Source organism: Triticum urartu, chromosome 1A (genome assembly GCF_056163025.1).
Source record: "Triticum urartu cultivar PI428250 chromosome 1A, HENAU_Tu73, whole genome shotgun sequence".
Classification (NCBI taxonomy): domain Eukaryota; kingdom Viridiplantae; phylum Streptophyta; class Magnoliopsida; order Poales; family Poaceae; genus Triticum; species Triticum urartu.
The window spans coordinates 416,119,428-416,145,934 of record NC_141873.1 but is presented as its reverse complement, the minus strand read 5'-3'; positions in this window follow the sequence as shown (position 1 = coordinate 416,145,934).

The window sequence follows — 26,507 nt, the reverse complement described above, 5'->3', positions numbered from 1 at the left end:
TTACCCTTATTAAGGATTATATTGATGGGTTGCCTTATACCGTTGCACATGATGATTTTGATGAATATAATATGCATGTGCTTGCTGCTCCTACTTGCAATTATCATGAGGGAGGAACTATATCTCCACCTCTATATGTTTCCAATATGATAAAATTGCAAGAAACTGTTTATACTATGCATTGGCCTTTACTATGTGTGCATGAATTGTTATTTTATGACATGCCGATGCATAGGAAGAGAGTTAGACTTCGTAGTTACATGATATATGTTGCTTTGTGCTCACTACTAAATTACAAATCATTGTTAATTAAAATTGGCTTTGATATACCTTGGGATCCGGGTGGATTCATTACTTGAGCACTATATGCCTAGCATAATGGCTTTAAAGAAAGCGCTGCCAGGGAGACAACCCGGAAGTTTTAGAGAGTCATTTATTTCTGTTGAGTGCTTTGATATAGTTTTAAAACAACAAAAATAAAGAGGGGAACCCAAAACTTTTTCAAAAAGGAAAGTGAAAGTGAGAAAGACAAGCATTGTTGAAGTGGGAGAGCTCCTTGAACTTTGTTCATGCTCACGGAAACTTTGTGAATCTTGATTACAGAAACTTTTCAATAAAAATAATTATACCCTTGTACAATTCCATTGTATTATAAAAATAATGTGCCAAGGTTTGCCTTTAGGATGTTTACATTTGCTTGATGGTTTGTACGGTGCAGGACAGAAACTTTGGCTGTAGTGCGCGATTTTAAATTTTTAGCTGGAACGTGAAATGGTTCTGATTCTTTTTGCACTGTCTTTCTATACAAATTGTTTATTTTTCCTAATTTTGGCAGAATTTTTCAAGTATCAGAATTATGGTGAATGTTTAGATTGTTATAGACTGTTCTGTTTTAGACAGATTCTGTTTTTGATGCATAGTTTGCTTGTTTTGATGAAACTAACGATTTATATCAGTGGAAAAGTTATATTACAGTAGACACAATGAAAAAAAAATATGAATTGGTTTGCAACAGTACTTAGAGTAGTGATTTGCTTTATTATACTAACGGATCTTACCGAGTTTTCTGTTGAAGTTTTGTGTGGATGAAGTGTTCGATGATCGAGAAGGTCTCGATGTGAGAAGAAGGAAGAGATGCAAGAGCTCAAGCTTGGGGATGCCCGAGGCACCCCAAGTAAATATTCAAGGAGACTCAAGCGTCTAAGATTGGGGATGCCCCGGAAGGCATCCCCTCTTTCTTCAACAAATATCGGTATGTTTTCGGATTTGTTTCGTTCATGCGATATGTGCAAATCTTGGAGCATCTTTTGCATCTAGTTTTCATTTTTCTTTTATGCACCATGCTGGTGTGAGATAGTCCTTGGTTGATTTATAGAATGCTCTTTGCACTTCACTTATATCTTTTGAGTACGGCTTTATAGAATGCTTCATGGGCTTCACTTATATCATTTGAAGTTTGGATTGCCTCTTTCTCTTTACATAGAAAACCGCCATTTGTAGAATGCTCTTTTGCTTCACTTATATTTGTTAGAGCACGGGCATATCTTTTGTAGAAAGAATTAAACTCTCTTGCTTCACTTATATCTATTTAGAGAGATGACAGGAACTGGTTATTCACATGGTTAGTCATAAAATCCTACATAAAACTTGTAGATCACTGAATATAATATGTTTGATTCCTTGTAATATTTTTGCGATATAAAGATGGTGATATTAGAGTCATGCTAGTGGGTAGTTGTGTATTAGTAGAAATACTTGTGTTGAGGTTTGTTATTCCCGTAGCATGCACGTATGGTGAACCGTTATGTAACGAAGTCAGAGCATGATTTATTTATTGATTGTCTTCCTTATGAGTGGCGGTCGGGGACGAGCAATGGTCTTTTCCTACTAATCTACCCCCTAGGAGCATGCGCGTAGTACTTTGTTTCGATAGCTAATAGACTTTTGCAATAAGTATGTGAGTTCTATATGACTAATGTTGAGTCCATGGATTATACGCACTCTCACCCTTCCACCATTGCTAGCCTCTCTAGTATCACGCAACTTTCGCCGATACCATAAACCCACCATATACCTTCCTAAAACCAGCCACCATACCTACCTATCATGGCATTTCCATAGCCATTCCGAGATATATTGCCATGCAACTTCCATCATCATCATATACATGACTTGAGCATTCATTGTCATATTGCTTTGCATGATCGGAAGATAGCTAGCATGATGTTTTCATGGCTTGTCCGTTTTTTGATGTCATTGCTACGCTAGATCATTGCACATCCCGGTACACCGCCAGAGGCATTCATATAGAGTCATATCTTTGTTCTAGTATCGAGTTATAATATTGAGTTGTAAGTAAATAAAAGTGTGATGATCATCATTATTAGAGCATTGCCCCAGTGAGGAAAGGATGATGGAGACTATGATTCCCCCACAAGTCGGGATGAGATTCCGGACGAAAAAAATAAAAATAAAAAAAGAGAAGGCCAAAAAAGAGAGAAGGCCCAAAAAAACAAAAAAAAGAGAGAAAAAGAGAGAAGGGGCAATGTTACTATCCTTTTACCACACTTGTGCTTCAAAGTAGCACCATCACTACAAAAAAAAAGACACATCCGTGACATTTTGGGCCGAACGAAATTATTTTCTGTCATACATATGACACTTCTATGACGATAATTGTGACAAAACCCGGTCACATCATAGATGTGGTGGGCTCCTACTTCTATGACAAAAACTCATGACAGAAAATGGGCTTTTCGTCCTGGGCGGGCTGGAGACGCAGTTGCATGACATTCTTTGGGCCGTCCATGACGGAAAAAACCGTGGTAGAAGCGAGGGCGAGGAAAATTTCGGGGAGTTCCCGGTTACGGTGGGAGGTCGGGGGCCGAGCGATGCGCGCTTCTCTCGTACACGTACGCGCGTGTGTGCGAGGCGTTGGCTCTAACTGAACCCGAGCGAGGCGTTGGGCTCTAACTGAGCCTGAGCGATTGCACTGCAGCCTACGCGTTACTGAACCCGAGTGATCGATCGATGGCTGTTAACTGAACCCGATCGAGCGATTCCTTCGCTACTGGTGCTAACTGGACCCCGTGGTGTTGGATGAATAGTTCCTGGTGGGGGTGGATGAATAGGACCCCGTGGTGTTGCCTTTGGATGAACAGGACCCCGAATCGAGCTGGTTGGGGCGGGATGAACAGGACCCCGTGGAGGGCTGGATGAACAGGACCACCCCGTGGAGGGCAGGATGAACAGTAGACGGTGGAGGGCAGGATGAACAGTAGCCCGTGGAGGGGTGGTTGTACAGGAGCCCATGGAGAGGGCTGGTTGAACAGTAGCCGGTGGAGTAGCGCGCGGTGGAGGCTAGATGAACTGGAGCCCGTGGATGAACAGTCGTAGGTGGAGGCTGGAGGAGGTCGACTGTGGATGAACAGTAGCTCATGGAGACTGGAGGGGGTTGACGGTGGAGATGAACAGTGTCCCGTGGAGTCCCGTTTTGCGGTACGCCACACACCTCCCGATGAACAGGACCCCCGTTTCGACCGTAGCGCTCCAACACAAGTCCGTTTCGTCCGTTTTGCGGTACGCCACACCCCTCCCGATCAGCAGGACCCCTGTTTCGACCGTAGGAGGTCCGTTTCCTCCATTTTGCGGTACGCCAGACCCCTCCCGATGAACAGGATCCCGTTTCGAACGTGGCCGGTCGAACACAAGGCCGTTTCCTCCGTTCTGCGGTACGCCAGGCCTCGTTTCCATCGCCTGTTCCGTCCAAGCCTTCCCGATGAACACGACGCATTCCGTTGCCTCCCCATGAACACGGCGCATTACGTTGCCTCCCCATGAACACGACGCATTCCGTTGCCTCCCCATGAACACGACGATGATAATGTTTCTCCGTTCCGACCCAGCCATGTACACGAGCCCTGGCCGTACGTATGCGTGAGTAGGCGTTCGAGACCTCGCCCGTATGTACACATACGTGGCCATATTTTCTTTCTTGCACCCGGGCCGCTGTACGTACGTGTACATGCTACATGCGCGCCTCTACTACGACACGTGCACGCCTCTACATCGACCGGTATATATGTACGTACGTTCGCGACCAGAATGACAACGCTACGTACGCTTCGACAAGGTGGGTCCCGACTGTCAGGCACTTCCTTGCGTGCAAAGATGTAGCTTGTGGGTCCCAGCAGTCAGGGGCAAACGTTTTTTCATGAAATACGGTGGCCTGTCCGGTGGGTCCCCGCTATCAGGTGGTGGAATAATTATTTTACGCGTAATAAGGAGGCACTTCCTTGCTGCGGCCATGGACCCAGCTGTCAGCGTCTCCACGCACAGTACTCTTCCGATGGAAGTCGGTCGTTGACCACATTGACCACGCCGCGCCGAGAGCACCACGGCGGTGGACGACGGCGAGGCCTAGGAAGGGGACGACGCGGAGCCGGGGAAGACGCGGCAGTGGAAGCCCGCGCGGAGAGGAGTACGAGGGTTCACTGGTTCGGCTGCGGTGTGAGGCTGCCGTCACCGCAGGGCCTGGCCATCGGTGGGAATAGTAGGGGGCGGTGAGGCCTCCGCGGCAGCACAGCCAGCTACGGGAGGCAGGAGCATGCAACACGACCGGCGCTGCTTTGGGCGGCTGGAGCAAGAAGACCAGAGGTTGAAGAAGCACTACGGCCGTTGGATGGACATCGTACGGTCACTGGAGCTAGAATCGTTCATATTGACTAAGTTGACAAAGCCCTTCGTCCCCGTCAACTTAGTAGGCCCACAAGTCAGCCTCCCACCAAGGTGGGTCCCAGCTAGCTGGGGGAGTATTCATTTTTTCTGCGTAATAAGGAGGCACTTCCGGTGGGTCCGAGCTGACAGGGGGGAACATTTTTTTGTGAAATACGGTGGCCCGTCCGGTGGGTCCCAGCAGTCAGGGGGAAATGATTTTTTTCGCAAAATACTGGTGGCCCGTCCGGTGGGTCCCCGCTGTTAGGTGGAGGAATAATTATTTTCCGCGTAATAAGGAGGCACTTCCTTGTGGTTGCCGTGGACCCAGCTGTCAACCTCTCCATGTACAGTAATCTTCCGATGGAAGTCGGTCGTTGACCACATTGACCACACCGCGCCGAGAGCACCACGGCGGTGGACGACGGCGAGGCATAGGAAGGGGACGACGCGGAGCTGGGGAAGACGCGGCAGTGGATGCCCACGCGGAGAGGAGTACGAGCGTTCACCGGTTCGGCTGCGGTGTGAGGCTGACGTCGCCGCGGAATAACAGGGGGTGTGGGTGAGTAGAGGGATGCCCTGGCCAGCGGTGGGAGTAGTAGGGGGCGCTGAGGCCTGCGCGGTAGCACAGCCTGCCACGGGAGGCGGGAGTAGGCGGTCCCACCGGCGCTGCTTTGGCGGCTGGAGCAAGAAGACCAGAGATTGAAGAAACATGACGGCCATTGGATTGACATCCAACGGTTACGTCTGCTAGAATCGTTTGTTGACGTATATAATAACTAAAAAAATCTTGCATACGCGTCAACTAAACAGGCCCACAAGTCAGACCACTCCCTCTTTTTTTAATAATTTATATGTAGCTCATGGCAACTTCTTATGCAATTTATTGCAATTGTTTTTTTGGTTGGCCAAGGCCAATTTCGCATATTTCTGTGGGTTCCAAACTATTATTAATACCGAAATGTCCAGCCAGATTTAAAGTACTTGGAAGATATATTTAAATTAGGTTAATGCCCAGTGAAATAGGAATCTGAAAATGTAATAAAATTCAGAAATTATAAAGTAATTTCCAATTTGTCGTCTGTTTTTATATTTACAACCCATTTCATATTACTTTCAAGATTTGCAGGCGTCTTGAAAGAGTTGCAGCCCATCAGGGCGTAGAAAAATAAGTAGGACTGGATTGGGTATTCTGCAGAAAAAAAAACTGGGCTCATTTTCACAAAGAAAAAATAGCTGGGCTGGTCACATGGTGAACATAAAATATAAGCCTGGACTAGACGGGCCACAACCTAGTTCAAACTCTGCTCCGTCTCAACAATACCAAACAAAAAAATACTGCTCGAGTAGCTACGTCCCAGGTGTCAGCCGATCTTGTGTTGTTCTCTTGTCTATTGACTATATACGCTCACAATGTCGTGGGTCCCAGATGTCAGGAAAACACTAGGAGGAAGCATTTTATTTTTCCATACGCTGACGTGGTGGGCCCCTACTGTCATCCTCTCCACGTACTTCTGCCGATTCCTGTTGTTTGTTGACCATGTTGACAACACGACAGGGCAGCGCCGCGGCGAGCGCACCAAAGCGCGCGGAGGACGTCGGCGTTAACGATTTAGGAGACGGTGGGGCGGTGATGCGTGCGCTGAGGCGCAGCCAGCCGTGGGAGGCGGAAGCAGGCGGCCCCGCCAGCGCTGGTTTGGTTTTGGCGGCTGGAGGAAGACAGGACTGAAGAAACACGACAGACTGTAAAAGCAGCAGGAGTACTTAACAACCTTAACCGAAACCAGTAGGCGCACTTAACAACCAAAGCTGAAAGCAGTATGAGTACTTATACAGGTTCAACCGTACAAAGCACGCCTCGAACAGTGCTACTTTGCCTATAGTTAACCAAGGGTGAGGCCGCCAAGCCCCAGGACAAGGCCCAGGCGCCACCCCGCGCATCCACAACCTTCTGAAAGCGGCTTCATCTCGCAACATGGTGAATAAACAGGATATTCGCTTTAGAGCCATGGAAAAGCATGAACATAATCTTCTGTCCTATTCTCCAAGATGGACGGGCCTTCATTATTTGAGACCACCCATGAATAAGTATCTTTTCACCTCCAAGGGGAATTGAGTAGGTCGACATAAACATCATGTTGTGACCAAGCGCAAGTCTGACCCGACCATGGTCAGGCATCTGTGTAGGAACAATAGAACTCGGCAGTTCCTATTTCAAGAAGATCACAGCTGTAAAACTGTGTATAAGCAATAGTTTATGAACAACATATATAACAGAAAACAGCTCGTACCATAAGTTTCTCGACACAGTTGGACCTGTTCAACGAGTGCAGTAGTGGCACACATATCCCACGTGGCCTTTCACCATTGAAACGCCCCACAAGGACCTCAAGACGATCAATAAAGTGTAGGAACTTGTGGATGTCGATCCATTCAACTTTGGTGTCATTAGTAACAGCCGAGTTATTACAGAGTAACAAACGAGCAGACTGCTTAACTCTGAAAAAACTTACACATGCCACCAATTATAAGAAAATATTAGTTAGAAGTAGCATCTTCGTGAGAGATTCGTTGCTACTTCTAAAGTTAAATTGTGATTAGTTAGACAGAATAGGTGGATTAAGAAGTAATCGAGGCAACAACCAAGAACCAGATACAAAACTAACATGGATGAACAATTGGAACGACGTCGGGGTGGAAGATCGCAGTGAAGATGAGACCAGGTTTTTCTATTTCCATCAACATTCGTGCGCCAACTTTCAGTCCGTAACACTTGAGAAAGTTTATCCAAGTTTGGCCATAAAAAAAGCAGCGATCTTCTTGGTTCATGAACCCAACTCGGAACTTATATCCATGGCTTGTCTTCACTGTGACCATTAAACTAGCGTATTCATTTATGGCAAGGCCGAGCATCTTGAGTACATGTGTTCTGGCAGAGCAAATAATACACCGCGGGAAAAATAATATGAGAACATAGCATGTTCAAAAAAACCCCACCCTCCCGGATAGAAAAGAGGATTCTAGGAACATACTGTGTGCATTTCAAAATGCTGTGTTAGGATGAGAAGGAACAAGTGTGGCGTCTCGCCGAGGGCGCAGAAACCTGTAGGGTACTCGCACTTTGGGCACTACAAATGAAACACACTAGATTCAGTAGGAAGAAAAATGCATCAACGGCGGTGGCTGCCATCCTAGGATTACCTGCGACCAAGGGACTTGGGTTTATCGGGGATGGATGAAGAATTCGTACCTGGTTCTCCATGAGAAAACCCTATGCAATCGCCGAGAGGGGGTTTTCTCTGAACAAGCAGACGAGGGAGAAGGGGATTCAGGCCCAGTGAAATATTGCCGCTTCGTCCGTCCAGCTTACTGCTAAAGCTGGAAAGGGGGTTGTGATTTGACGGCTCATTGGGCATTACTGCGGCGCTACGACCGGGGTGTGTCTACCGTGAAGTTGTGCACTCTAATTTGTGCATATGGCACGTGGACCCCGTTGCCGGTTGCCCCACATATCAGCGAAAGGAAGTAGAAAGACAGGAGTAACTAGTTACACATAAATATATTTTTTGACAGAGAGATACTCCCTCTGTAAAGAAATATACAAATCTTTTATATCACAGGCTCACCTTGCCGAGAAATATACTCCCTCTACAACGCACGGGCATTATGCGGGTTCAGCTTTTTTTATGGGGGTTCAGCTGAGAATATAATACTCAGATAGGCTCATGGTTCCGGACTTTGGGCCGCAGGCCGACCCTGCATGTTTGGGGGCCCATGTGTTCTACCTCAGCGCTTTTCATATTGCAAGCGATCGGTACGGCGCTGGTTTTAGATGATGTCGCAAGGCGAATACACAAAATTGAATAAAGCATGGCAGCCGTTGGAATGAAATCGAATGACTGTTCCTAACCAGCAATCAGAGTTGCAATTCTATCAACAATATACCATGTGATAAATAATACTGTCGTACTACTTATACACACAGGACACTTATTTCACCATGCCAGATTATTACATCAAAATCTCTCGGAGGATAGATCAGTTCGGCAGTTGCGTGCTGCTACTAAAGAATTTCAAAGTTGATTTGGACCAGCTCTCCTTGCTGAGAAAGTTCGATTTTGACATCATCCCCTACCGCAAGATATGATTTAGATTTGAACCTTGACCATCCTTTAGCATCAATCATCATGCGACCATCCTTTGTACTTACGGTATATTGAGCGGGTTCATTCACACCAAGGCTGCGCATGATAAGAGAAACTTGGCCGCGGTCGCCCGGATTGTTGAACGACTCCCTCGTTTCTCTAGAAATTCTCTGTTTGCAAACAAGAAGACATACCCAAACAGTTAGATCAACACAGTGAATCATGTGAAACAACATGGAAAGAAAAAAGAACGAAGCACTTGGGCGGCCAATGCTTACCAAGAAGGTGGACATGTCGGTTTTTGTAAGGACTTTGGTATATGAAGTGCGAACAGCAGCCCAGTCTATTGCCGGTGCAACTGCACGGGCCGGAGCAGATGCAAGTGCAAGTGTTTGTGCAGGTGTCGAAGCCGCTGCTGCTGCCGGAGATGGTTCTCCTTATAGAACTGGTGCCGGTGCCAGAGCAGGTGCCGGTGTCGATGCCCGATCCTCTGGTAGATCAGACGGATCCGCTGACGCGGTCGGTGCCCAATCCTCAGCTGGATCAGACTGAGCTGCTGCCGCTGTCAGTGCTAGAGCAACTGTGTGACGCCCCAAGACCGGAGCTTCAGATGCCTCCCGTGGTTTCCGGGTTTCGTCGTGTGATTTGTTTGGTCCATTGCATTCATCATTGCATCATGTGCATTGCATCATGTCATCATGCCATCATGTCATTTCTTTTCTTAACTCAACTAACTAAATGGCATGGATCTTTGATCCATTTAAATCGAGGGAGTTCACATGGTGAAATTCTCTTTATAACATATAAAAGTCTCCTACTATTATTAGGGAGCTATTGTAAATATTCCATTAACTTGGAATCACCCATCACACAATTACATTACTCTTCAACTCTTCTTGTATCCAACTTAACTTCATATATTTTCCTTGTCATCTCTCTCTCAAGCCATACCCATGCATCATCACCTCTCACTTCCTTCTTCTTTCATGTCTTTGCAAGCGACCTTATTCCTCCTCCATTAATTTTCATCTTTTCCCTATAAATCTTGCCTCTTTCCTACACCCTCTCTGTCAAATTTCATCCCATTCGAAGTTGTTTTGGTCAGGTTCAAAAATGATTGAAGTTTCAGAATAATTCAAACTCTAATTATTTTTCTACCTTCTAAAAATGCCAGAGCAATTTATTCAAACCCTACATAAATCCAGGGTTCCATATATATATTTATATATATCATATTCCTAACCAAAAACCGCTGGATTTTCCCCTTTGTTGGTTATTTATTTATATAAACAATAAATTAAGAAAGGAAAGAATTTGGAAGGGAGAGGGAGCCCAGCAGTCGCACCAGTTGGCCGAGGCCCAGCTGGCACCCTTCCCACTGGGCCAGCTCCAAGGTCCACTTCCCCGGCCCACCTACCTATAATTCTAACCTAGCCCGATCCCCACTCCCTTCCCTCGTCCTCCCACCAGCGCCGCCAGGAGAGGCCCGATCTGCATCTCCATTCGCTCGCAGCGCCCTCTCCCTCGATCCCCTCCTTCCCTGCTTCGCCAGAGAGAGGAGCGAGGCACCACGCCCCTGCCGTCCCTGCGCCACTCCTTCCATCTCCGCACGCGCCAGGAGACGCGCCCATCTCCCTGTGCTCTTCTCCCTCTCCTCCCTTGCAGGCTCCCTGCGTCGCCTTGCCTTGTCGCCGGCCCTTGATCCACCACGCCACCGCGCCTCCTTGGCATGGCCTCCTCCTCGCCTTGAAACCCCGGCTCCCCTGCAGTTCCTCCTCCTCCGCCAGGTGCCGCAGGCCGCCGCCCTGCACCCTCGCGCCCCAAGCTCTGCATGCCGCCTCGCTGCGCAGGAGCTCCGCCGCAGCAGCCAAACTCCCGCGCCCTGTCCTCACTGGGATCCCCTAGGGAGCCGCTTGAACTCTCCTGCGCTGACGCTCCTTCTTTGATTCGGCGAGGTCCAGCCGTCCCAAGCACGCCACCCGCCCGACCTCTTTTCCCTGCTCCTCCTCGTGCGCCCGAGGTCCGTGGCACCTCCAGCCTCCAGGAGCTTCGCCTCCCTTGCTCCACGCTAAGGGCGAGGGTAGCCATTCCGTCCTGCTGCCGCTCTTCCCGTGCAGCGTCGCGCGACGTGCCCAGTCTCCATGGCCGCGCCTCCTCGCCGCCCGGACCCGTCATCCTCAACCCCGCCTCTCCTACTCGTTGACCAGCGCCATGAACCGCAGCTCTTTGTACCGGCTTCCAAACCGCAAGACCAAGAACATCCACCGACCTGAGCGCTCCCTGGACACGTCAAGGTCGACTCCATCGCAAAGAACGACTACATGTTTGACCCTGGATATCGGATTGCAAAACGCCAAGTACCTCTTCAGTTCGACAAGACCAGCAAGTTTGTCTTCACTGAACGTTCACACGACCGCAACCGGTACCTTGATCCGCTATGTTTTGTACACGCCGAGTTTCTCGAAGGCACCGATGCCTAGTATGTCTAAAGACCTGGATCGACAAGCACCACCCCCGTTAAGTACTACTACAAACCCGGAAAATTCGGATGCATCAAGTCCCCGAGGAGACCCATTTTTCGTCAAGTTCGACTACCGTAGCGCCGAAGACCTTGGATGCTCGAACGAGTACCGAACGAAACGCCAAGTACCACTATCGCCGAGTACGACTACTTCCACGATGATACGAGAACAACTACTGTCGACCCTCGAAGCCTCCGTGGACGTCAAGTCCCTCGTCGTGATCCCGAACATCTACGGAAAATTGTGCAACTAAGAACGTGAACGACTACCGCTGCCAAGATCACGAGTACCTCTACCGTCGTCATGTACCCCTACTTCCCCCACGAACGTCCCGAGAACGTCTACATCCTCTACTTGGCACCGAACGAGAACCGTCCCGTTTGCACACTTCGAAGGTATAACCCCGAGACGACATCCGTGAACGAATGCTTGCAATGTTTGAGATGCTCGTGTTTGCACCGTGTCCAAATTGTCACTCGTTTCCTTGTCGCCAACTTGGGGGACACCCGGAATCTGGGATCACCCCACCATCTTTTGCATGCTCCTGTCATTTTTCCTTTTGCACCGGTATTTCCATGACCTATCGGAACCGTTATCGTTGTCGTGGCACCCCTTTCTTTCCACCATGGTGACAAATGCTTCTTAATGCTCTTGTCAACTTTTAATAAATATTGCATAAAACTTGCACATGTCATCCGCATCATGTTAATAACATTTAAATGGTTAAAATTGTTGTTTGCATTAAATTGCTAAATGCACATGAGGATTTACCGGAATTGTTGTTTGATGTTTCCGGCCTCATTTAAAATGCCTAACTGTGTTTTTTTACTCATGTTTCACCTCTTGCCATGTTAACCAACCTTTAATATTGTTGGGTACATAAACGAGATTGAACTAAATAACTTGAATGTGGTGTTCCGTCAATATGCAACTCGTTTCATATTGGGCTCCACTTAACTTGTAGTGTTGTTTGTGCACTTTGCCATGCCATGCTTCTTTAATCCGGACATGCATCATACTTGGTTGTGCATCATGCCATGTTCATGTGATGGTTGTTTACTATGTTGTTTTGTTCTTTCCTGGTTGTTTCCCTCGTTAGCTTCGGTTCCGTTCCGGAGTTGTGAGGATCCGTTCGACTACGTCCTTTTGTATTCTTCATGGACTCATTCTTCTTCCTTGCGGGATCTTAGGCAAGATGACCATACCCTTGAAATCACTTCTATCTTTGCTTGCTAGTTGTTCGCTCTTTTGCTATGCCGCGATACTTACCACTTGCTATATCATGCCTCCCATATTTCCATGTCAAGCCTCTAACCAACCTTGTCCTAGCAAACCGTTGTTTGGCTATGTTACCGCTTTGCTCAGCCCCTTTTATAGCGTTGTTAGTTGCAGGTGAAGATGAAGTTTGTTCCTTGTTGGAACATGGATTTTTGTTGGGATATCACAATATCTCTTATTTTAATTAATGCATCTATATACTTGGTAAAGGGTGGAAGGCTCGGCCTTATGCCTAGTGTTTTGTTCCACTCTTGCCGCCCTAGTTTCCATCATACCGGTATTATGTTCCTTGATTTTGCGTTCCTTACGCGGTTGGGTTATAATGGGAACCCCTTGACAGTTCGCCTTGAATAAAACTCCTCCAGCAAGGCCCAACCTTGGTTTTACCATTTGCCACCTAAGCCTTTTTCCCTTGGGTTCTGCAGACTCAAGGGTCATCTTTATTTTAAACCCCCGGGCCAGTGCTCCTTTGAGTGTTGGTCCAAACTAGAGCACCGTGCAGGGCCATCCCTTGGCAACTTGGGTTACGTCGGCTTCTGTACGCTTAGCTTATCCGATGTGCCCTGAGAACGAGATATGTGCAGCTCCTATCGGGATTTGTCGGCACAGCGGGTGGTCTTGCTGGTCTTGTTTTACCATCGTCGAAATGTCTTGTAACCGGGATTCCGAGTCTGATCGGGTCGTCCTGGGAGAAAGAATATCCTTCGTTAAATGTGAGAGCTTGTGATTGGCTAAGTTGGGACACCCTGGCAGGGTTTTGAACTTTCAAAAGCCGTGCCCGTGGTTATGGGCAGATGGGAATTTGTTAATGTCCGGTTGTAGAAAACTTGACACTTAACTTAATTAAAATGCATCAACTGCGTGTGTAGCCGTGATAGTCTCTTCTCGACGGGGTCCGGGAAGTGAACACGGTGTTGGAGTTGTGCTTGAACGTAAGTAGTTTCAGGATCACTTCTTGATCACTTCTAGTTTCACGACCGTGCTTTGCCTTCTCTTCTCGCTCTCATTTGCGTAAGTTAGCCACCAGATATGCTAGTACTTGTTGCAGCTCCACCTCACATACATTTTCCTACCCATGAGCTTAAATAGTCTTGACCACGAGAGTGTGAGATTGCTGAGTCCCCGTGACTCACAGATTACTGCCAAAACTAGTTGCAGGTGCCAATGATACCAGTGCAGGTGATGCAACCGAGCTCAAGGAGGAGCTCGATGAAGATCGTGTTCGTTGTGTTGTTTCGTTTCCAGTTGATCAGTAGTGGAGCCCAGTCGGGGCGATCGGGGATCTAGCATTAGGGGTGGTCTTCTTTTATTTTGGTTCCGTAGTCGGACCTTGATTGTATCTGGATGATGTAATGCTATATTTATGTATTGTGTGAAGTGGCGATTGTAAGCCAACTCTTTATCCCTTTCTTATTCAGTACATGGGATGTGTAAAGATTACCCCTCTTGCAACATGCCTACTATGCGGTTATGCCTCCAAGTCGTGCTCCGACACATGGGAGATATAGCCGCATCGTGGATGTTACAAGTTGGTAATCAGAGCCTTCCCCGACTTAGGAGCCCCCTGCTTGATCGAATCGCTGGTGTTGTTGAGTCTAGAAAAAAATGTTTTGAGTCTTATAGGATTATATATATCGGAGAGTAGGATTCTTTTTACTCCTCGGTCCCTTCGTCGCTCTGGTGAGGCCTCCTAGCGTAGAGTTTTGACTCTTCTCTCCTCAAATTTCACTAAAAAAATTTAGGATCACGCGGGTATCTTGGAGTCGTTCCGATGGTTTTGTGACGAGAACATTGTTCTAGGTGCCTCCTGACATTTAGGGGTTGTGGCAGTGTCCCGGGGAGTTGAGCTCCGAGGTGTTGTCGTCACAATTTTATCGTTGCAGTTCTGGAATACCTGAGCTCGCCGACATCGAAAATCTCTTTTATGCAGTTGATGGTGAGATAACCTCGACGCCACCCAGTACTGAGGCGGGAGTTCAGGAGTATTGCCATAACTCGTATAATGGATGCTTTTCGAATGTTGAGGTAAATGATTTCCGAAGGTTTCTTGGTTATGTGTTGAAGGATGGATACAGCTGGATGTAGGATTTGCTAGTTTTGGGTGAGATATTATGCTTCCCCTGTATCCCCAACACCTGAGTGCATAACCGGAAAGTTTCGGGAGTTTATAAGTGGGAATTCTAGTAGCTCTTAGGATATCTTTCCGACAGATGCATGATATGAAATTGGGGTTCGACGTCTAGTGGTCCGCCTATCCATGGTTGGTTTTACAGTGGTCTCGTCGTGTCTTAAAGAGTCCTTGGCTATGCTAACTCGGGGACACTTCGTATGTCATGTGCACTGCCTTGTACATGATGGTGTTGTACGATCGAGCCCGTGTGGGCCCCACCACGAAAACTTCGGACGAAATCCCTATCATATGTTTGTTCCGGCTTATTCTGCAAGAAAATCCTTTGTTTTTGTTTTCAGTTGTGGTATTCGAGTTGCTTCGAAGTCAAATGTTGATTCCATACCTTTCCTAAGCGGTGTTCTCATATTTCAATGTGAATACTAATCCTTCATGATAATCGAGATTGTCATGTCAATCCTTTTCAACCGATGTCTTTCTCTTCAAGTGGATCCGATCATTTTAACATTCGCAAGATCACCTCTCAGTTTTCTCAACGGTGTTTGTTTCATTCATCCCAAGTTGCCTTGTTTTCCCGCCCTCCCACCCTTGTTTCTTCAAGGACTCGGATTTCTTATTCAAGTATCCTTTTATTGATGGGAAGCCTCTCCATTCCTTTCTTTCAATGTTCTTACCCGGTGGTTCTCATGAAGATGCTCCACAAGTTTATTATTCTTCCTGCTCTTTTCTTCTCCGGTGGATTAAATTCAAGCTTTGGTTTTGAAAATAGTCCTTTCTTTTGCCCAATGCTTTTTTCATGCCGGTGCACCTCATAATCATCCACTCCTCGTTATTCATTTGTTCCGGAGTGCTGAAGATATCTCAGAAGACTCGCCTTGTCTTTCAAGACCAGTTCAACCTATTTTGAGGTTGTTACCTCATTTTAGCCATTTAATTAAACCGGCGCAATCTTCCTTTTAAATTGTTCAACGGTGTATCTTTTGAGTGGGCCCTAACCCACATGTCTTTTCCAGGATCTTATCTGACTCTTCTAATTTTACCGGAGTTATTCTTAAATTTTTCAAAGTTTGACGTAAGAATGAATTGTCATCAGTCAAATATCTTTCTCCAAGATCTTTCAAATTCTTTTCATCGTTCGCTCAACCTCTTCGTTTTTGATTCAACCGGAGTGTCTAAACAATTCTTGATGGTGTTTCCGTCGTCATCCTCGGATTTTGAAGACCGAGAAAGAGTTTCTCTTCAATCATATTTGTTCTCGTGAAGATTCTTAGTTCAACTGTGATGCCATCCTCTCATAATTGTTTTCCATTGTGAGAATTCTTTTCAATCATCCGGAGCAATTCAGGAGTCTTTCTAGTTGTTTCTTCGGAGCCCATCATCTCAGAATTATTCATTCTCAGTGTGTAGCTATCGTCCTCCAAAATCTTACCGGTGCATCGCTCACATATTCTCAAGCCAGTTCATGATCTCTTCGTTTCACTTGCATCTAAATTGTCTCAAGTATCTTCGTTCATTTCATAATTGTTCCCGGTGTTCCTTTATCTTTTCTTCGGTCATTTTAATTCTTACAGTGGTTCGTTCAACATTCCTCTTCCGTTGTTCTCATATCAATTCATCCGTTTGTTCCAAATCTTACCGGAGGTTCATTGAAGTCTTTTCTCAAGTTTGTGCTATATCTATCTTACTCCTTTCTACGAGAATAAGTGGTATGCAGTCCGTTGATTGTCATCAATTTAAATTTGCAAAGGATAAGCATAATGTAATTCTTACTCTTTGTTTCATCCAAATGATTCAATTCCTGTTTTCCGGAGTGGTTCATCATATCACATTCTCGGTTTCAAGTGTTTCATCTTTTCTTTTCCCGGAGTTCCAAGCTCTCTCAATTATATCGTCGCAAAGATCCATCTAATTCACTATAAGACTTCACCTTGTGTTTTCAACTTCTCTTTTTTTATCATCATTTGGTTACCGGAGTTCTTCATGGAGGTTCTACATGCTGGTTCATCAAGGATTCTTTTCATTCTTCAATTGTTCTTCAAGTTATCTCTCAAAGATATGATCCGCCAAGCTATACTCCAAGTATTCTTCATCGTGCCTTCCAAAGTGTGATTCTTTCTACCTTATCTTTTGAGGTGGTGCTACATCTTTTCTTGACAATTTCCATTCTTGTTTCATGATTCACATGTTATCAAGAATGAGGTATTTTACATCCATCAATCTATTCATTGGAGTTATCTTGGGTTATATTTCACCTAAAGCCTTCCCTAAGGAATGTTGCGATTGTGGTGCTTATCAATGATCCAATATTCTCCTTCCCATCTTGGTGAAGAAGTTCATCATCTCTTCATTGTCCTATATCAATCATTGTTTTCGGTGGCGGAATTTTACCTCAATTTTGAGATGTTTTCCATAAGCCCACTACAAGCTTATTCTTTTCATTGTTGGTTTTCCAACAACTCCATTCAATCCTTCTTTCCAAGGATGCTTTCAAATTCATTGGTGGTAGAAGCTATCATTTTCTTCTACTTTCTTTATTCCTAACGATCTAACTTCTATTCCTTCTTTCCGGAGGCATTGTGATATTGCTCTCTTCGACCGATCAACTTGTTTTTTCAGATCATGTTCAATTCCTTCCATTTACAGTCGGAGTGCTGCCCAAATTATATCATTCTTATTCCTTATCTATCTTGTTTTAACCGGAGTGTTGTGGCTATCATTCCTTTTCTAACCGGAGTCTCATCCAAGTGCTTTCATTTTTGGCCAAGTGCATATTATTGCCTTCCATTTCCAACCGGAGTGTTGTCATAATTGATCCTTATCGTTCCTTGTACACCTTGTTTCAACCGGAGTGCTCGCGTGTACTTATTGTCCATTGCAATCTTTTTTTCTTATGTCTTTCAACCAACAAGGTTCTGATGATGTTCCTTGTTCCTCTTTTCTAACGGAGGTTTTCAACTTCGTTCATCTTCGTTGTATTCTTTCTTTCAATTTGTTCAACCTCTCAAGGTTCATTGGTTTCACTCGTTTGTCAAAGAAGCAACTTAGTTTTACCTCTTCTCTTTCTCTTCCATTTTCCCTCCGGTGCCATCCTAGATCTCGGGACGAGATCCTCTCGTAGTGGTGGAGTGTTGTGACGCCCCAAGACCGGAGCTTCAGATGCCTCCCGTGGTTTTCGGGTTTCGTCGTGTGATTTGTTTGGTTCATTGCATTCATCATTGCATCATGTGCATTGCATCATGTCATCATGCCATCATGTCATTTCTTTTCTTAACTCAACTAAATAAATGGCATGGATCTTTGATCCATTTAAATCGAGGGAGTTCACATGGTGAAATTCTCTTTATAACATATAAAAGTCTCCTACTATTATTAGGGAGCTATTGTAAATATTCCATTAACTTGGAATCACCCATCACACAATTGCATTACTCTTCAACTCTTCTTGTATCCGACTTAACTTCATATATTTTCCTTGTCATCTCTCTCTCAAGCCATACCCATGCATCATCACCTGTCACTTCCTTCTTCTTTCATGTCTTTGCAAGTGACCTTATTCCTCCTCCATTAATGTTCATCTTTTCCCTATAAATCTTGCCTCTTTCCTACACCCTCTCTGTCAGATTTCATCCCATTCGAAGTTGTTTTGGTGAGGTACAAAAATGATTGAAGTTTGAGAATAATTCAAACTCTAATTATTTTTCTACCTTCTAAAAATGCCAGAGCAATTTATTCAAACCCTACATAAATCCAGGGTTCCAGATATATATATTTATATATCTCATATTCCTAACCAAAAACCCATGGATTTTCCCCTTTGTTGGTTGTTTATTTATATAAACAATAAATTAAGAAAGGAAAGAATTTGGAAGGGATAGGGAGCCCAGCAGCCGCACCAGTTGGCCAAGGCCCAGCTGGCGCCCTTCCCACTGGGCCGGCTCCAAGGCCCACTTCCCCGGCCCACCTACCTATAATTCTAACCTAGCCCGATCCCCACTCCCTTCCCTCGTCCTCCCACCAGCGCCGCCAGGAGAGGCCCGATGTCCATCTCCATTCGCTCACAGCGCCCTCTCCCTCGATCCCCTCCTTCCCTGCTTCGCCAGAGAGAGGAGCGAGGCACCACGCCCCTGCCGTCCCTGCGCCACTCCTTCCATCTCCGCACGCGCCAGGAGACGCGCCCATCTCCCTGTGCTCTTCTCCCTCTCCTCCCTTGCAGGCTCCCTGCGTCGCCTTGCCTTGTCGCCGGCCCTTGATCCACCACGCCGCCGTGCCTCCTTGCCATGGCCTCCTCCTCGTCCGTCCGAGGTCCGTGGCAGTTTCTCCTCCTCCGCCAGGCACCGCAGGCCGCCGCCCTGCACCCTCGCGCCCCAAGCTCTGCACGCCGCCTCGCTGCGCAGGAGCTCTGCCGCAGCCGCCAACCTCCCGCGCCCTGTCCTTGCTGGAATCCACCAGGGAGCCGCTTGAACTCTCCTGCGCCGCCGCTCCTTCTTTGATTCGGCGAGGTCCAACTGTCCCAAGCACGCCGCCCGCCCGTCCTCTTTTCCCTGCTCCTCCTCGTGCGCCCGAGGTCCGTGGCACCTCCAGCCTCCAGGAGCTTTGCCTCCCTTGCTCCACGCTAAGGGCGAGGGTAGCCATTCCGTCCTGCTGCCGCTCTTCCCACGCAGCACCACGCGACGCGCCCAGTCTCCATGGCCGCGCCTCCTCGCCGCTTGGACCCGTCGTACTCAATGCCGCCTCTCCTGCTCGTTGACCAGCGCCATGAACGGCAGCTCTTTGTACCGGTTTCTGAACCGCAAGACCAAGAACATCCACCGACCTGAGCGTTCCTTGGACACATCAAGGTCGACTCCATCGCAAAGAACAACTGCATGTTTGACCCTATATATCGGATTGCAAAACGCCAAGTACCTCTTTAGTTCGGCAAGACCGGCAAGTTCGTCTTCACTAAACGTTCACACGACCGCAACTGGTACCTTGATCCGCTATGTTTTGGACACGCTGAGTTCCTCGAAGGCACCGATGCCTAGTATGTCTCAAGACCAGGATCGACAAGCACCACCCCCATCAAGTACTACTACAAACCCGGAGAATTCGGATGCATCAAGTCCCCGAGGAGACCCGTTTTTCGTCAAGTTCGACTACCGTAGCGCCAAATACCTTGGATGCTCGAACGAGTACCGAACGAAACGCCAAGTACCACTATCGCCGAGTACGACTACTTCCACGATGATACAAGAACAACTACCGTGGACCCTCGAAGCCTCCGTGGACGTCAAGTCGCTCGTCGTGATCCCGAACATCTACAGAAAATTGTGCAACTAAGAACGTGAACGACTACCGCCGCCAAGATCACGAGTACCTCTACCGTCATCATGTACCCCTACTTCCACTACGAACGTCCCGAGAACGTCTACTTCCTCTACTTGGCACCGAACGAGAACCGTCCCGTTTGCACACTTCGAAGGTATAACCCCGAGACGACGTCCGTGAACGAATGCTTGCGATGTTTGAGATGCTCGTGTTTGCACTGTGTCCAAATTGTCACTCGTTTCCTTGTCGCCAACTCGGGGGGACACCTGGAATCTGGGATCACCCACTAGTAGGAAAAGGCCTACTAATGGCGCACCAGTTTTGCCTACTAATGGCGCATCACTGGTGCGCCATTAGTATCACGCCACTAGTATTTATTACTAATGGCGCACCACAGGTGCGCCATTAGTATCTGGTATACTAATGGCGCACCACCCAGTGCGCCATTAGTATATAACACCATGCGCCATTACTATGCCTCCCACGGCCATATTTAACCATGTGCTTTGGCACACTAATGGCGCTCTGTGGATGGATGCGCCATTAGTATACTTGGCATACTAATGGCGCACTCTGTAGTGATGCGCCATTAGTATGAATAATAGGTTTTATTTTTTTTACTTTTCTGATTTTTGCACAGGTTACAAAATATATTATTTGACTGAATATAGACAGTAGCACACAGCAACAGTAGATTCATCGAATACAATAGAAGATTAGTCTCCGAATACAATTCATCATATTAGTCTCCGAATTCAAAAGACCGAACAAAGATAAAACATTACAAGTCTCAAGACCGCGAGTATCGAGTTTGTCGGAAGTAATACTAATCCTAAGAAGTCCTACTAATCATCATCATACAACTTCTACTCGTTATTCATAACAAGTCATACGATCATCATCTTGATAGTCATCGACATTCCGGCAAACTCAAGGGCCTCTCGGGGTACCTGCAAATTCATCACGACACAATGGGCGGAGACAAAACCCAGCAAACTAGCAAGATGATCATCATCTTTAAAAGTCATTACTTGTCAAATACAGAAGAAGGAACAATTTATTTGTGAGATAGTTGGCCCATACAGAAGAAGCTACACCCTGCACTAGCCTAAAAACAAGTGAAGTTTCACCCATATAAGAACAACTTTATAAAAACAGAGAAGTTGCTATGTTTTTTCTACTGCTAGGAAAAACATCACTCATTGGAAATGAAAATCTCAGTACCAGCATTTTGAACTTTGAAATGAAATACAGTAGTAGTATTAGTAGTATATGGAGTAGTATCTTGTCTAGTAGTAGTATTAGTTGTATATGGAGTAGCAAGTTTTGCCTCAGAGACCGCAAAAGCTATGTTTTTTCTCAATTCAGATAGCTAAGTGGAAAACCACGTCAAGTCCTGTTTTAATACTCTATTTCTCAATGCATGCAATTGGTTTCATCTGGACTACATCATAGAACCACCAATAAAGGACACTAAAAATATATATAGAGATGCCTACGGTTCCTATCCTTGAGTAGCATGATTAGAGATGAGTAGATCTCCTAAAGGTGTCATAAGCACCTGTTGTTACTCTTGGAAGCAATGCAAACATGTAAAAGTTATTACTATTGACAATACTACTCAAATATCCAACTATCAGGACACAAGGCATGATAATCCATCTAATCTAATGAAATCTGAACTCAACTTGATCATGGTTCATGCCCTCAGACACATCAGCACCTCAAGAATGCCATGACAAAAATGAAAAGGACCAAGACAATCACCACACAAGTGAAGAGAGAACTCGGGGCCTCTTTGACAAAAATGAAAAGGACCAATACAATGAAAAGGACCAGTGAGATGAAAAAACTAAGGTAAGGGGGACATCAAAACGCAGAAGTGCATAACACAAGCTCACCGACATAGACACACATAACAGCCGCACAACAGCATAGACATTAAACATGTGCAGAGATCACAATCAACAGAGGCATAACAGTAGAAATTACAGGTGTAGATTGCTCTGTTCAACAAACTTCCTATCAGTCCAACAATGTTTCTGAATCTAAATTTTTTCAGTTAACAGAACCTAAACCTGACAATGTTTAGTTAACAGAAAGGGGGGAGGGGAACCGGTGCAGCTCACCGAGAGGAAGACGATGGCGAGCTCGTGCGGGGATCGACGGTGAGGCCGCGGTGGCCGGAGGTGGAAGAAGGCGCAGACGCCCTAGACGGTGGAGGCGTCGGTATCGTAGAGGTGCCGGAGACCTTGCCCTGCGAGATAGAGAAGGGGCCGTCAGCCCCGGCGCAGGCGGGGGGCAAGGGGAGGAGGAGGAGGGTCGGGGGGGCGTACGGTGCTGCGTCGCTGCTCGGCGCCGACGGCGAGGAGGAAGGCGAAGACTTTGAGGGTCGGGGCGGCGGGGGTGGGGGCGCGGGGGCGGTGGGGGTGGCGGGGGTGGGTGCAGTGGGGGTGGGGGCGCGTGGGCGGCGGGGGTCGGGGCGGCGGCGTCGTGGGTCTGGCGAGGGAGAGAGGGACGAAAGGGGATCTCTGGCGAGGGAGAGGGAGGACTTAGCTATAGGGGGAAGCTTACTAATGGCGCACCACCCGTCGGTGCTCCATTAGAAATCTTTTTTTAGATAGCAATGGCGCACCCACCGCCGGTGCGCCATTAGAAATCTTTTTTTAGATAGCAATGGCGCACCACCAGGCCGGTGCGCCATTAGTATATTTATTATTATTATTTTTTAATAAATGAATATGAATATGAAACAGTAATATTTTTTTATAAAAACAGTAATAATTGTTGTTTAAAAACAATTGTAGTCTACAATTTTTTATAATTATTTTTTAGAAAATGAATATGAATATGAAACAGTAATAATTTTTTATAAAAACAGTAATAATTTTTTAAAAAATATCATCAAATTTGTTATTTGAAAATATCATCGGCGGCGGCGGTGGAGCGGGGGAGGGTGCCGGGGAGGGTGCGGGGGGTCGGCGGCGGCGGTGGAGCGGGGGAGGGTGCGGTGGGTCGTCGGTGGCGGTGGAGCGGGGGAGGGTGCGGGGGGTCGTCGGCGGCGGTGGAGCGGGGGGAGGGTGCGGGGGGGTGCTCGGCGGCGAGGGGGATCTGGCGAGGGGGATAGCTATCAAGAGGGAGGGGGATCGAGATCGAGTGTCCTCATGAATATTCAATATTTTTTCATATGGAATATGAAAAAATATCATCAAATTTGAAAAAAATATTCATGAATTCAAAAAGTGCCCATAAAATTTAAAAATATTCATGATATCAAAAAGTAAAAAAAGTGCCCATTACTAGTTTAAACTAGTAATGGCGCACTATGCAACGGTGCGCCATTAGTAGTTTTGCAAAAAAGTAAAAAAATACAGTAGTGGTGCACTCTACGGCTGGTGCGCCATTAGTAGTTCTAACTACTAATGGCGCACTCTGCCTGGATGCGCCATTAGTATGTTTGAAAAAATGAAAAAAAACATTTTGTTACTAGTGGCGCACCGTGTGCCTGGTGCGCCATTAGTGTCTTCCACACTAATGGCGCACCAACAGATGGTGCGCCATTAGTATATAGTAATGGCGCACCACATGTCTGGTGCGCCATTAGTGTCAGTTCCATCTATAGCCCTTTTCCTAGTAGTGACCCCACCATCTTTTGCATGCTCCCGTCATTTTCCCTTTTGCACCGGTATTTCCATGAGCTACCGGAACCGTTATCGTTGCCGTGGCACCCCTTTCTTTCCACCGCGGTGACAAATGCTTCTTAATGCTCTTGTCAACTTTTAATAAATATTGCATAAAACTTGCACATGTCATCCGCATCATGTTAATAACATTTAAATGGTTAAAATTGTTGTTTGCATTAAATTGCTAAATGCACATGAGGATTTACCGGAATTGTTGTTTGATGTTTCCGGCCTCATTTAAAATGCCTAACTGTGTTTTTCACTCATGTTTCACCTCTTGCCATGTTAACCAACCTTTAATATTGTTGGGTACATAAACGAGATTGAACTAAATAACTTGAATGTGGTGTTCCGTCAATATGCAACTCGTTGCATACCGGGCTCCACTTAACTTGTAGTGTTGTTTTTGCACTTTGCCATGCCATGCTTCTTTAATCCGGACATGCATCATACTTGGTTATGCATCATGCCATGTCCATGTGATGGTTGTTTACTATGTTGTTTGCTTATTTCCGGGTTGTTTCCCTCGTTAGCTTCGGTTCTGTTCCGGAGTTGTGAGGATCCGTTCGACTACGTCCTTTTGTCTTCTTCATGGACTCATTTTTCTTCCTTGCGGGATCTTAGGCAAGATGACCATACCCTCGAAATCACTTCTATCTTTGCTTGCTAGTTGTTCGCTCTTTTACTATGCCGCGATACCTACCACTTGCTATATCATGCCTCCCATATTGCCATGTCAAGCCTCTAACCAACCTTGTCTTAGCAAACCGTTGTTTGGCTATGTTACCGCTTTGCTCAGCCCCTCTTTTAGCATAGTTAGTTGCAGGTGAAGATGAAGTTTGTTCCTTGTTGGAACATGGATTTTTGTTGGGATATCACAATATCTCTTATTTTAATTAATGCATCTATATACTTGGTAAAGGGTGGAAGGCTCGGCCTTATGCCTAGTGTTTTGTTCCACTCTTGCTGCCCTAGTTTCCGTCATACCGGTATTATGTTCCTTGATTTTGCGTTCCTTACGCGGTTGGGTTATAATGGGAACCCCTTGACAGTTCGCCTTGAATAAAACTCCTCCAGCAAGGCCCAACCTTGGTTTTACCATTTGCCACCTAAGCCTTTTTCCCTTGGGTTCTGCAGACTCAAGGGTCATCTTTATTTTAAACCCCCGGGCCAGTGTTCCTTTGAGTGTTGGTCCAAACTAGAGCACCGTGTAGGTCCATCCCTTGGCAACTTGGGTTACATCGGCTTCTATACGCTTAGCTTATCTGGTGTGCCCTGAGAACGAGATATGTGCAGCTCCTATCGGGATTTGTCGGCACAGCGGGTGGTCTTGCTGGTCTTGTTTTACCATCGTCGAAATGTCTTGTAACCGGGATTCCGAGTCTGATCGGGTCGTCCTGGGAGAAGGAATATCCTTCGTTAACCGTGAGAGCTTGTGATGGGCTAAGTTGGGAGACCCCTGCAGGGTTTTGAACTTTCAAAAGACGTGCCCGCGGTTATGGGCAGATGGGAATTTGTTAATGTCCGGTTGTAGAAAACTTGACACTTAACTTAATTAAAATGCATCAACCACGTGTGTAGCTATGATGGTCTCAAACTAGGATATTACTAAACAGGCTACACCGGAGGTACTCAAACTAGGATATGACTCAGATCAACCAAACCTTAGAGACTACGGAGTAGTAACACGTGATCCTGATAGACGGAAGAGAAAGACTAGTTCCTTAACCCCGTAGGAAGGATAGGATGACTCAGATCAGAAGGGCATGAGGTATAAGGAGTAAAAAGAGCCTTATGTTCCCTTCCACAATCAATTCCCCTATATAGCTAAAGAATTGTAGACCCAACTTCGACCAGGTTGGCTTGGTAATCCTACAGGCAGTCAGGCTCTGATACCAAAGCTGTCGGGACCCCGATTCCAAATCACATCGATCTAGCCAGTAACACCTCATATCACTTTGCAGCCTTACACACGGTATCCCCACGGGTGTCGCCTTACCCTGGCCCGGGACCGTTTGCGCCTTTTGGCTCGCGTATATGATTGTGTCGCTAGCATCCATATGACAGAGAACCCGTGCCGACATGGCTAGTCGTGAACCCAAAGCGGCACTAACCTATGGGAACAGGCATACATGATTCACATCGAGCATGTCGGTCAGCAGCGTGTGAATCCGGGCTGTAGCACTGGGCTAACAGGACTCCGGGGAACCCGGGCTGTAGTAGGCTAGGCAGGACTCCGGATGTCACCGCGTGACATTTCCCCGAAGGGACAGACACAGGAACAAAGTGAAACACATGCCGGCCAGTCAAGTGTCCTGAGCAGTAGTGTTGGGCCAGCAGGACTCCGGTGAACCGGGCTGTAGCGGACTACTATGGCTCAAGGGAGCACTAGACTACATTCCCCCATAAGAGAGACTGCCAAGGATAAACAACTAGATTGTCGGATCCCACACATAGCAATACATGTCACACGTACGCATAACATGCAAGTATGTGTTGGACAACATGGTATCACAACATAACGCAAACTCATATAGATAAAGGCTCAGAAGGGCCACATAGCATAAATACAAACAGGGGTCACATGACCCATCATTCAGAGCATACAAGCAACGGAAGCATTACATGTCTGAGTACAGACAACTACAAAAGAAAAAGGCCGAGAAGCCTGACTATATACAAGTCCCTCCAAGGTACAAGATCGTAGCTGAGGTAACAAACTACTCGTCGA